The following is a 12,584-nucleotide window of genomic DNA, read 5'->3' as shown; positions in this document are numbered from 1 at the left end:
AGTTTTCGTCCTCGAAAACATACCTCAAGCAAATAGTTCCGGATAGGAAGCTTTCATCGGGCTTTCTAACTCCCAGGTGATGTTTCCATCAGCTGGTCCTCCCCAAGCTACTCTGACTAAAGCTATTTCCTTGCCCCGCAATTGCTTCAGTCTTCTATCTTCAATCCTCACAGGTAATGTTTCAACTGTTAAGTTGTCTTTAACCTGCACATCATCCACTTGGATCACGTGGGACGGATCCGAAATGTATTTCCTCAATTGAGACACATGAAATACATCATGCAAGTTGGAAAGCATTGGCGGTAACGCAATACGATATGCCACTTCTCCCACTCTTTCCGAAATTCGGAATGGTCCAATAAATCGCGGAGTCAACTTCTTTGACTTCAAAGCTCGACCAATACCCGTCATAGGAGTAACCTTCATAAACACATGATCTCCCTCTTGAAACTCAAGTGTCTTTCTTCTTTTATCATAATAACTCTTCTGACGACTCTGAGAAGCTCTCATCTTCTCTTGAATTATCTTAATCTTCTCTGTAGTCTGTTGTACAATTTCTGGTCCAATTACAGCACTCTCACCAGCTTCGTACCAACACAATGGAGTTCTACATCTCATACCATACAATGCCTCAAACGGAGCCATACCTATACTCGAATGAAAACTGTTGTTATAGGTAAATTCAATCAAAGGCAGATAACTATCCCAAGTACCTCCTTTTTCTAGCACACAAGCTCTCAACAAATCCTCTAATGACTGAATCGTCCTCTCAGTCTTTCCATCAGTCTGCGGATGATAAGCAGAACTCAGTCTTAGCTTAGTACCCAAAGCCTTCTACAAACCTTCCCAGAACTTAGACGTAAACCTCGGATCCCTGTCTGACACGATACTTGAAGGAATACCATGTAGACTAACTATCTTCTCAATATACAACTGAGCCAGCTTCTCCATCGGATAGTCCATCCTCATCGGTATAAAATGTGCAGACTTCGTCTACCTATCTACCACGACCCAGATAGCTTCACAATTTCTGACAGTTCTCGGTAAACCCGACACAAAATTCATTGATATGCTATCCCACTTCCACTCAGAAATAAACATCGGTTGCATTAACCCAGACGGTTTCTGATGCTCAACCTTCGACTTCTGGAAAATCAAACAAGAGTACACAAACTCGGCAATTTCCTTCTTCATTCCCGGCCACCAGAACAACTTTTTCAAGTCATGATACATCTTGGTAGCACCAGGATGAATACTCAATCCACTACGGTGTCCTTCCCCTAAAATACGTTTTCGGAGTTCAGCAATATCAGGGACACAAACTCGGTCACCAAACCTCAGTATACCATTCTCGTCAATTCTGAATTCACCACTCTGGCCTTGATTAATCAAAGTCAACTTATCAATCAATCCAACATCGGCTTTCTGACCTTCTCTAATTTCTTCAAGAATACCACTAGTCAGCTTCAGCATACCCAACTTAACACTAGCAGGAGTACCTTCACACACTAAACTCAAGTCTCTGAATTGTTCAATCAAATCCAATTCCTTCACCATCAGCATAGACATATGTAAAGTCTTCCTACTTAATGCATCAGCAACTACATTTGCTTTACCCGGATGATAATTCAACCCAAAATCATAATCTTTCAAAAATTCTAACCACCTTCTCTGCCTCATATTCAACTCTTTCTGATCAAAGAGATACTTCAGGCTCTTATGATCAATGAATACCTCAAATCTCGAGCCATACAAATAGTGCCGCCACAACTTCAAAACAAAAACTACAGCTGCCAACTCCAAATCATGAGTCGGATAATTCTTTTCATGTGCTTTGAGTTGTCTCAACACATAAGCGACTACTTGTTGATTTTGCATCAATACGCCACCTAAACCCATCAGTGATGCATCACAATAAACCACAAATGATTCTGTCGGATTCGGCAAAATCAATATAGGAGCACTAGTCAACCTCCTCTTCAGCTCTTGGAATCCTTCTTCACACTTTGCATCCCAAATAAAAGCTTGTCCCTTCCTGGTTAGTTTAGTTAACGGCAATGCTAACTTTGCAAATCCTTCAATAAACTTTCTATAGTAACCTGCAAGACCGAGAAAGCTACGAATCTCTGACACTGACTTCGGAGCTTCCCACTGTGACACAACTTCTATCTTTGCAGGATCAACAGCGATACCATTCTTAGAAATCACATGTCCAAGAAAACTGACTTCCTCTAACCAGAATTCACACTTCGATAGTTTGGCAAAAAGTTGCTTCTCTTTTAACAGTTCTAATACCGTTCTGAGATGTTCAGCATGTTCTTCCTCATTCTTAGAGTATATTAGGATGTCATCTATAAACACCACCACGAACTTATCGAGATAAGGATGAAAGATCCTGTTCATATACTCCATAAAAACACCAGGTGCATTAGTAACTCCAAACGGCATTACAGAATACTCATAATGTCCATACCTTGTTCTAAAAGCAGTCTTCTGAATATCGTCATCCTTCACACGTATCTGATGATACCCAGAACTCAGATCAATTTTGCTAAACACACTCGCTCCAACCAACTGATCCATCAAATCGTCAATCCTCGGCAAAGGATACCGATTCTTGATAGTAACCTTGTTCAATTGTCTGTAATCCACACACAGCCTCATCGAACCCTCTTTCTTCTTTACTAGTAACACAGGCGCACCCCATGGAGAAACACTAGGACGAATGAATTTCTTCTCCAGCAAATCTTCTAACTGCTTCTTCAGTTCGGCCAACTCAGACGGCGACATACGATACGGTGCCATCGACACTGGGCTAGTTCCCGGAATTAAATCAATAGAAAACTCCACTTCTCTTTCCGGTGGTAATTCATTCACATCTTCTGGAAAAACTTCTGGAAATTCACACACCACAGGTAATTCGCTACTCGCCACTTTTTCTTTCACATTCATCAATGAGAACAACATAAACATTGTTGCACCATCCCCGATAGCCTCATTCACCTGTCTAGCTGTCATTTCCAGATTATCAGTACTAACCTCTTCGGGAAAAATTACCGTCTTCGCAAAATAATTGATATGAACACGGTTGAATTCCAACCAGTTCATTCCCAGGATTACATCGAGTTGTTTCAACGGAAGGCACACTAAGTCCATCCCGAATTCTCTGCCAAAAATGTCAACCGGACAATTCAAGCATGCAGACGAAGTAGTTACTGAACCCGACGCCGGAGTATCAATAACCATACTTCCATTTATTTCCGATATTTCCAAATCCAACCTCTTAGTACAATCCAAAGAAATAAAAGAATGAGTTGCTCCAGTATCAATAATCGCAACTAAAGGTGTGCCATGAATAAAACACGTACCTTTAATTAGTCTATCCTCCGGAGTGGTTTCTGATCCGAACAAAGAAAAGACCTTTCCTCCAGCCTGGTTCTTCTTCGGTTTAGGACACTGTGGACTAATGTGACCCTCTTCACCATAATTGTAACAAGTCACAATCTTCTTCTTACAATCAGCGGCAACATGACCCACTTCTTCACACTTGAAGCACTTCTTCTAATTCAGCTTGCACTCATTCCTACGGTGCCCGACCTCACCACAATTATAGCACTTGACAAAAGCACTGGAGTCTCCCCCACTAGGCTTCTTCCAACCACCAGTATTTGGATTACCTCTACCATATGGCTTACCCTTATCCATAGGCTTCTTCCCTTTTTTGTCAACTAACTCGCGAGAGTGAGATGACTTCAGCTTGAGATTATCTTCCTCGAAGATCCTACTACAGTCCACCAAGTCTACAAATCTCCGAATTCTCTGATATCTGATACCTTGCTTAATCTCATCACGGAGACCGTTCTCGAACTTGATGCATTTCGAGAATTCACTAGCTTCATCGTTGTTGTAGTGAACGTAGCACTTCGCCAACTCAACGAACTTCGAAGCATACTCTGGTACTGTCATGCTACCTTGAACTAGTTCCAGAAATTCAATTTCCTTTCGACCTCTTACGTCTTCAGGAAAGTACCTTCTCAAAAATTCTCTTTTGAACACAGCCCAAGAAATAGCCACACCATCAGTTTCCAGCTCAGTTCTGGTGGCCATCCACCAGTCGTCAGCTTCTTCAGACAACATGTGAGTACCATATCTCACCTTCAGATCCTCAGCACAATCGATGACTCTGAAGATTCTCTCGATCTCCTTAAGCCACTTCTGAGCACCTTCAGGATCATGCGTGCCCTTGATCAATGGAGGATTGTTCCTCTGAAAACTGTTCAGCTGCCTGTCAGCGCCAATCGCAGCTCCATTGGCATTTCCTCCCAGCACACCAGCAATCATGCCCAGGGCCTCAGCGATAGCATCATCGTTTCTTCCTCCTCTTCCAGCCATTGTTCTGCTTAAATCACAACCAATTTAATCAGAACAGAAGTATCGACAGTTAACTCTTACTAGTCGCATACACAGGAAAACAAAATTGACACTAAGACTCTGGTCATAACGACGACTATGCTCTGATACCACTATTGTAACACCCCTTACTAACCCCGCGGCAATTTAAAACAATTATTCAGAGTACATGAAATAAGGGTGACACAATTCATAATAAATAAACATCATTCAGTCATGTCATGCATTCACTGAGGTAATCATTGTAACGCCCCAGACTGCTTTCAGGATGATCGACTGACCCCACAAACCAACACAGGTCTTTTCAGCATGCTTTGACCTCACTCGCACGCTTTCCAGGAAACTTCCCAGAAGGTCACCCATCCAAGAATTGCTCCAAGTCAAGCACGCTTAACTATGAAGTTCTTATGGAACGGGCTACCGAAAAGAAGATCCATCTTGTTGGTATAGGTAGTACCCATCAATCCTTATAAGCTTTCCTTCGACCATGCAGTCTCATACCTGCACAGCCTTAGGATCCCTCTCATTCCGATGTGGCGACCACCATTGCCCTCTTCAGCCTCAGGTGTTCCATGCGGTGCAACCACCCCTTGCCATTTTTTGCCTCGGGTGTTACATGCCCACCAGCTTCCGCATGGTTCGTCCTCGAACCACATCGTACTGGGAGAGGTATCGCTCTGATACCATGCACTCGGGGGGATAAAACGATTGTTTTTTTATTATTGTTTATTTACTGAATTTTATTTAGTTTTGATTTTAATTGTAACTTAAAGTTACCGTGCAAGATGCTACGACTTGGTTTGAATATTTATGAAGTTTGATGATTCCGCTGCGAAGTAATTTATTTGAGGAAGTGTTTTTTTTAGGATTAAATTAATGCTATAATTTGTTCCCTTTCGTTTAAGTGTTATGTATCTATGTGGAGGCATAATTGCCGTATGTGACTTAAATGACGAATGTGACATCCTATTTCATCGTATGAAAATTTTAAAATACTTTGATTTTTCTTTATAATTACTGGGTAGATTTGGGGTGTTACAATCATCATAAATTAAAACGTTTCATGTTAACACAGCGGAAATTTATCAAAACGGACTAAGTTTAACATCTTTAAAACTTATCCTTCAAAACATCAAAACATAACTAGAGTCATAGTCATAAACTCTAAACAATCGCGTCCCCAGTGTTACAACTATCAGAGCATGACACCTGACGCTACTAAAACACTGACTCATGAGCTAATCCTCACCGAGTCGAACAGCCGCTATCCTCAATCTGAAAATGACACCATGTAAGGGTGAGTCTCATCATAATTAACAAATGTTATAAGGTTATAAAGCAATAACACATCATAGTTGCATCATTCACCCAATTGTTTCATAAACAGACATTCAAAACAAGTCAAACAACAATCAACACATCATCAACATTTACAACACTGGAATACATCCAATCATGTTATAAATTATGCATATGTATGAACTGACACTATGCATGTGGTACCAACATCATCAAATGGGAATAACCCATGACCGATCCAACATCATCCAAGATACGGCCCTGCCAGCACAGATTCCACACAATGGGAATCATGCCCTTCACTGATCCAACACACCCTTATGGATACAGTATCATCAATGAACATGAATGAATGCAACATATACAACATACTTATACCATCATCATCATCAACATCATCATCATCATTCAAGTATGTTCATATATATTAACATCATTCAATCACAATCCCATCATCATCATATACAAAACATACACGTATTTGCACCAATCATCATACTCAATAAGAATAGCATACATGTATTTTCATCATTCTAAAAACCAATCAATCATCATCATATAGATTATTCTATAAGGTTCGTTTAGCTCGAAACGGCGCATCAAACGGACCAACAGTTAAAAAGTTATGCATCTTTGAACTTTTAAAAAATATCTCAAAGCATCAACAGCACGCGGCGCCATCTTAGTTCGCGGCCCGAACTGAGCGTTCCAAGAATCCTTGGCTCTCTTCCAAGCTATTCGCGGCGCAAACATCTGCACGCGGCGCGAAGCGAGAAAAACTTAAGCCTTCGCGGCACCAACACAGGTACGCGGCGCGACCTGTACGTATCATCACACCCTGGCATTCTGCCCACCTGTTCGCGGCGCACCCTATGTACGCGGCGCGAACCGATAATTTCAGAAACCCCAACCTGCAGAAAACAGCATTCTACACATTCCAGACTCACCCAATTCATACCAGTACGAACCTAGGGAATTGGAATGCACAAACAACACAAAATACATCTCACAATACACCAATTACACATCAATTGAGACCATAACAACGCAGACATCATGGATTCAAACATAGGGATCAAACATCATACTATTTGACTCAATCCCTAAACCTATCATATGACTCAATCGACCCGAATTCTACATCTATTCAGTATTATCAACCCCTAACCCGATAATAGATGATAATCAGACAAGTCCCCCCTTACCTTAGACAATTTCCTTGATTCTTGGTCTCTCCCTCTACCGTTCTCCTTCACGTTCCTCGTTCTCCAGACTTCTGTTCTTTCACGTTCTTTCTTTGTTTTCCCAAGCCAAATGTTTTATGAAAACCAATAATAAAATTAGTAAAAAGGATTATTAAATCACCCCTCCTTCTTTTACTATTTCCTCATATGGCCCAATTGCCAAAACCATTATTTATTCATTATTTTCACAAAATCCTTAATAATTCTAATTATTAATTCAATATTCCGATTAAATTAATATTAAAATTATACGGGCGTTACACCAAACTTCTTCAGGTGTCTTCATATCTAACACTGTTGAAGGACATCTGTTTAACAGATATGTTGCTGTCGAAACAGCCTCAGCCCAAAACACCTTCTTTAACCCCGCACTAGTCAACATGCATCTGACTCTCTCCAAAATAGTTCAATTAAACCTTTCATCCAAACCATTTTGTTGTGGAGTACCTGCAGTAGTTCTGTGCCTTGCAATACCAGAGGCAGCACAAAAACAGTCGAATGCCTCATTGCAAAATTCAAGGCCATTGTCGGTTCTCAACCTCTTGACCTTTTTGCCAGTCTAATTTTCGACCAGAGTCTTCCAACTTTTGAAATTCACAAAAGTTTCATCCTTAGTCTTCTGGACGAATACCCATAACTTCCTAGAATAATCATCTACTATGGATAGGAAATACCTCGCTCCAGAATGTGATGCACACCTTGCAGGCCCCCAAAGATCAGCATGGATGTAATCAAGGGATCCATGTGTTCTTTGTTTGCCTTTGTTGAACTTCACTCTGCAAGATTTTCCAAGTACACAGGGTTCACAAAACTTCAGCTTTTCGACTTTGTCTCCACCAAACAGATTTTGTTTCCCTAATTCGACCAGACCCCTTTCACTGACATGGCCCAATCTCATGTGCAAGATTTCTGTCTTCGACAAAGGTTTCGTGGATGCAACATTTGTCGAACCACTTACAAATTCAGCCTCAAGGGTATACAAGCCTTGTTTCTTCACGCCTCTCAAGACTTCCTTCGAACCCTTCATGACTCTTAAGATACTTTTCTCTCCTTGGAAAACATATCCTTTCTTGTCGAATTCACCAAGAGAAAGTAGATTTCTCTTCAAATCATGAACATACCTGACTTCAGTCAACAACCTTATTGACTCATCATGGAGTTTGAACCTCGCAGATCCAACACCTGCAATCTTCCAAGCCTTGTTGTTTCCCAACAATACTGATCCACCATCTTGATCACATAATTCCTCGAACAAATCTTTGTTTGGAGTCATGTGCCAAGTGCAACCTGAATCCATAATCCAATCTCTTCTCGAGTCACTGCTTGAAACCACAAGAGCATCAGATGATTCGAAATCATCTTGAACAATGGATGCATTGCCATTATCCTTACCTCTATGATCTTTCAGGCGTTCAGGGCACACCTTTCTTGTGTGACCCTCCTTCTTACAATGATAGCATCGAATGTCAGATGCTTCGCCACTGTAATACTTCGACTGGCTTTTGCCCTTCTTCCTGTCAAACTTACCATCCTTTCGTAAGAGTTTTCCTTTAACGGCCAAACCTTTACCAACAGTCGAAGGTTTATGCTCCTTTCGTTCGTTCAGGTCCTTTGAATATAGGGCTGATTGAACTTCTTCAAAGGTCAGGGACTCCCTTCCATACAAGAGAGTTTCTTTGAAGTGAACATGTGATCGAGGCAAAGCGCACAATAGTAACAGCGCTTGATCTTCATCATCGATCTTCACATTAATATTTTCAAGATCAAGAATCAGCTTGTTGAACATATCCAACTGCTCAGCCAACACTTTGTCTTCAATCATCTTGAATGAATACAAAGCCTGCTTTAGGTAGAGTCGATTTACCAGCGATTTGGTCATATACAAACTTTCAAGTTTCGCCCATAACCCTGATGCCGTCGTCTCCTTTGATACCTGTCGTAGAACCTTATCACCAAGACTCAACAGAATTGCATTGTGTGCTTTCTCGATCATAGTTGTCTTCTCCGCTGCCGTTAATGCAACATTCATGGTTGCCTCTCCCTTCAACGCTTCCAAACAACCCTACTGAACCAGTAGGGCTTTCATCTTCAAGCGCCACAGACCGAAATTATTCACTCCAGTGAACTTTTCAATCTCATACTTTGTTGAAGGCATCTTCTCCATGCTCACCGCACCAATTTGTTGTGAAAAACGATGTCAAGAACAAAATATAATAGGAATTAGGGAAGATAAGAAGAACACAAGAATTGGTTATAACTGCTATTCTTTTACTTTCTCTTAAAACAAGATTACAAGTTTACAAGAATAACAAATAACCTCTCTCACCCAAAATTAGGATTTGCAGCTTAGCAATGATGAGAGACTAGTATGCTATTTATAATAAAACCTAACATACTAACTAATGGGCTTTTTCCACAAGGCCCATTACACAAGCCAACTTAATAAACAAGCTAACTTAACAAATTAGAGTTTAAACACTAAAACCTAATTTAACATGCTAACAACCCTAGCATCTTCGACACAAGCATGTGAACAACCTTCAACTTTATGCTTAATCCTGTCGAACCAAGAAGCTACCCTTCGATCATACTAGAGTTCGATCCAATATCTCACAAGGGGAATTGAGTATACCTTAAAAATTAGACCGGTTTTAAATATTGCTTTCAAAAATTAGAGTTTGAAATAGTTTTGAATGACATAAGATTTTCCTACAAAACATTATATTCCTTTAGAAGAAACCAATTGCATTCCTTATCAGATAAACAAAATAGATGATAGACGAAATAGTACTAATACAATCAATATATCGATTGAATCAAACTCTATTTACACGATTTGTGTAAAGCGATCTTTTCAATTGAGTAAGAAATCAAACATTACAATTTCTCATATATAATCTAAAAAGAAAAACTTTCAGAATCTCAATTTAACAAAACCTAAAACTTATTAACGAAATCGCTATCAATATGATAAATTATAATATCATGGGGGGATAGGGAAGGGGAGAGAAGAAGAAGAATATTGTACATCAGGTCTATTGTGGTTTGATCATTCGTCCTCGTTATGTCTACAATAACCAATATTCTAGGATCACAAGAGAGGTAGACGCCACATCTCAACCCAAAACCTTAAGGTGTTAGGTAAATAGGTCATCTCTCTTATAAATCTAATATTTCATTCATTTATAGGCAATGTGGGACTTTAACCACTCACTCTTGCGGGACTACAGGCGCGGGTCGGCCCGTTTTGCCACCCCTAACCAATATTAATTGTAACAAATTTTTCGATTGAAAATACCCCGTCAAACCAGCTCAGTTGATAGTTGTGCAAGGACATCAGTGGCAGAGTCGCGATTTCGAACTCGTGACATTCTCCTTGTTCACTTTTAAATGGTAAATTTCAATCATCAAGATACTTGATAAAAAAAATTCTTCAACTAAAAATTTCTCTGAATTGGATTGCGACTTCTTTAAAACAAAATACTATTGCTCTCATATACTCAATTGTTTGTACTCAATTATACACAATTTAGCACCCTGCTTTGTGATGATGGCCAGTGATTTACCAATTTCCCAGTGCGTGTTATTATGTTCATCATCATAATAAACCATGTGTGTGCCTTTATAATAAAAAAGTCTTATATATTCAAATGAAATATTCACACCAACATCACCGAAAGGTGCCCCAGATGAAATATGGTGGATCCCATTACATACCTTGATGCACGGTAATAGACATTCCAAACGGATGGGAACATAACTTGAAAAATATAAAATGGTCATATGTTCATATACATTTGGATTAAGATGATAGAGATCTCTTTTAATTTAATCTGAAATTCTGAATTTAAGACTCCGTCCTTAACATTCATATCTAGCAATATCAGTTTAATCTTTGTATATTCTAAAATAATCTTTAATTTGAATGAAAGAGTTTTGTTGCTCCTAATATCCGATTCATACCTTTTATACCGTATCAATTTAAATTCAGACTCAATTCTAAGTATGCATGTTCAGACGTATCAATTTAGTCTTTGTATTATTGATATTTTAAAATAGTATGTAAAATTACACAAATTTAATTAAATTTGTCCTTCAATTTGAATGAAAGATCTTTGTCGCCGTTGAAGAATCACTCTATGACAATACAGATACCCGATTTATATGTTGTATAGCGTTTCAATCTAATCTTCATTTTTATTGATATTTTAAAATAATTACAAAAATTACACAATTATACAATTTTAGTTAAACTTGTGCCTCAATTTGCATAAGGTATATATTATAGTAAACCTAATTAACATTGTATAATTTTAAAGATTATTTTAAAATATGGATGATACAATTTGAAAGATTAAATTGAATATTAACTTATTCTCAAAGTCTCATTGTGTCACATATTTCAAAGAGGTGGGGCATAAGTGCAATATGTCATCACTATTTTATTCTTGTTTTCCACTAATCTCACACTATAAATTGAGGGCAAACCTAATCCAAAATGCAACAATACATACTCATTCCAACACTTATCATCATACTCAAAACACAAAATCCTATTCTTCCTACATTGAAAAGAAAAAATGAAAACAGCACAAATTGCTATTTGCACCTTCCTTTTGCTGCTTTTGGTTAATGTTGAAGTGTCAATGGCAGTAACATGCAGTCCAGTGCAACTTAGCTCATGTGTGAGTGCAATCACTTCTTCAACTCCTCCATCTAAACTATGCTGCTCCAAGATAAAGGAACAAAGACCTTGCCTTTGCCAATACCTCAAGAATCCCAATCTTAGGAAGTTTGTTAACACTCCTAATGCAAGGAAAGTTGCTAACACTTGTGGAACTCCCTTCCCAAGGTGCTAAATGTTTAAAGAGTTGGTCCATTGAGAGTTCAGACTATAAAATAATTTCGTATTTTGTGTGGTTTGATGTCTATATGTTTTTAAACTATGGTAAAAGTCACTTGACAGAGATACTATACTTCAAATTGAATATGTCTTTGGTGTTTGGTCTGATATCGACACGACACCGACATTCAATTATTTATGTTTTCTCATTATTATTTATGTCTATGTGTTAGTCGTGTCTAATGTCAATGTTTGAGTGTGCTTGAATGTTTCAGAAGTAAAAGAATAAGTTTTATTGAATGTAATTCCGTTCAGCTCTTTGATGTGGTCTTATATCACATTAGTTGTTAAGAAAATATGTATTTATAATTCAAAGCAATGTTGTAGATTATGCTTTCTTCTTAACAATACTCTCTCTTTCTCTCTGTTTAATACTGCTCTAGTTAAGGTTAGACTTTGGGCATGAACTTGTTTGGGAAATTCACTCATGAGAAGAGCATTTGATAAAAAATAAATGAAATAATTAATACTGCTCTAGTTAAGGTTGGACTTTGGCATGAACTTGTTTGGGAAATTCACTCATGAGAAGAGCATTTCATAAAAAATAAATGAAATAATTAAGAACAAACAGAGACAATAGATACCAGTTATTTAAATGTGAACTATTATTGTATTGTATTTTAATACTGATTAAAGACAGAAAATTGATATCATAGCAAAATGATGCTAACAAAATAAAACTTTTAATCAGAGCAAAATTGAAACTATGCGTGTTAAATGAAATATCA

The sequence above is a fragment of the Vicia villosa genome, linkage group LG4, assembly GCF_029867415.1.
Source record: "Vicia villosa cultivar HV-30 ecotype Madison, WI linkage group LG4, Vvil1.0, whole genome shotgun sequence".
Taxonomy (NCBI): Eukaryota; Viridiplantae; Streptophyta; class Magnoliopsida; order Fabales; family Fabaceae; genus Vicia; species Vicia villosa.
Note: the sequence above shows the minus strand (reverse complement) of the source record.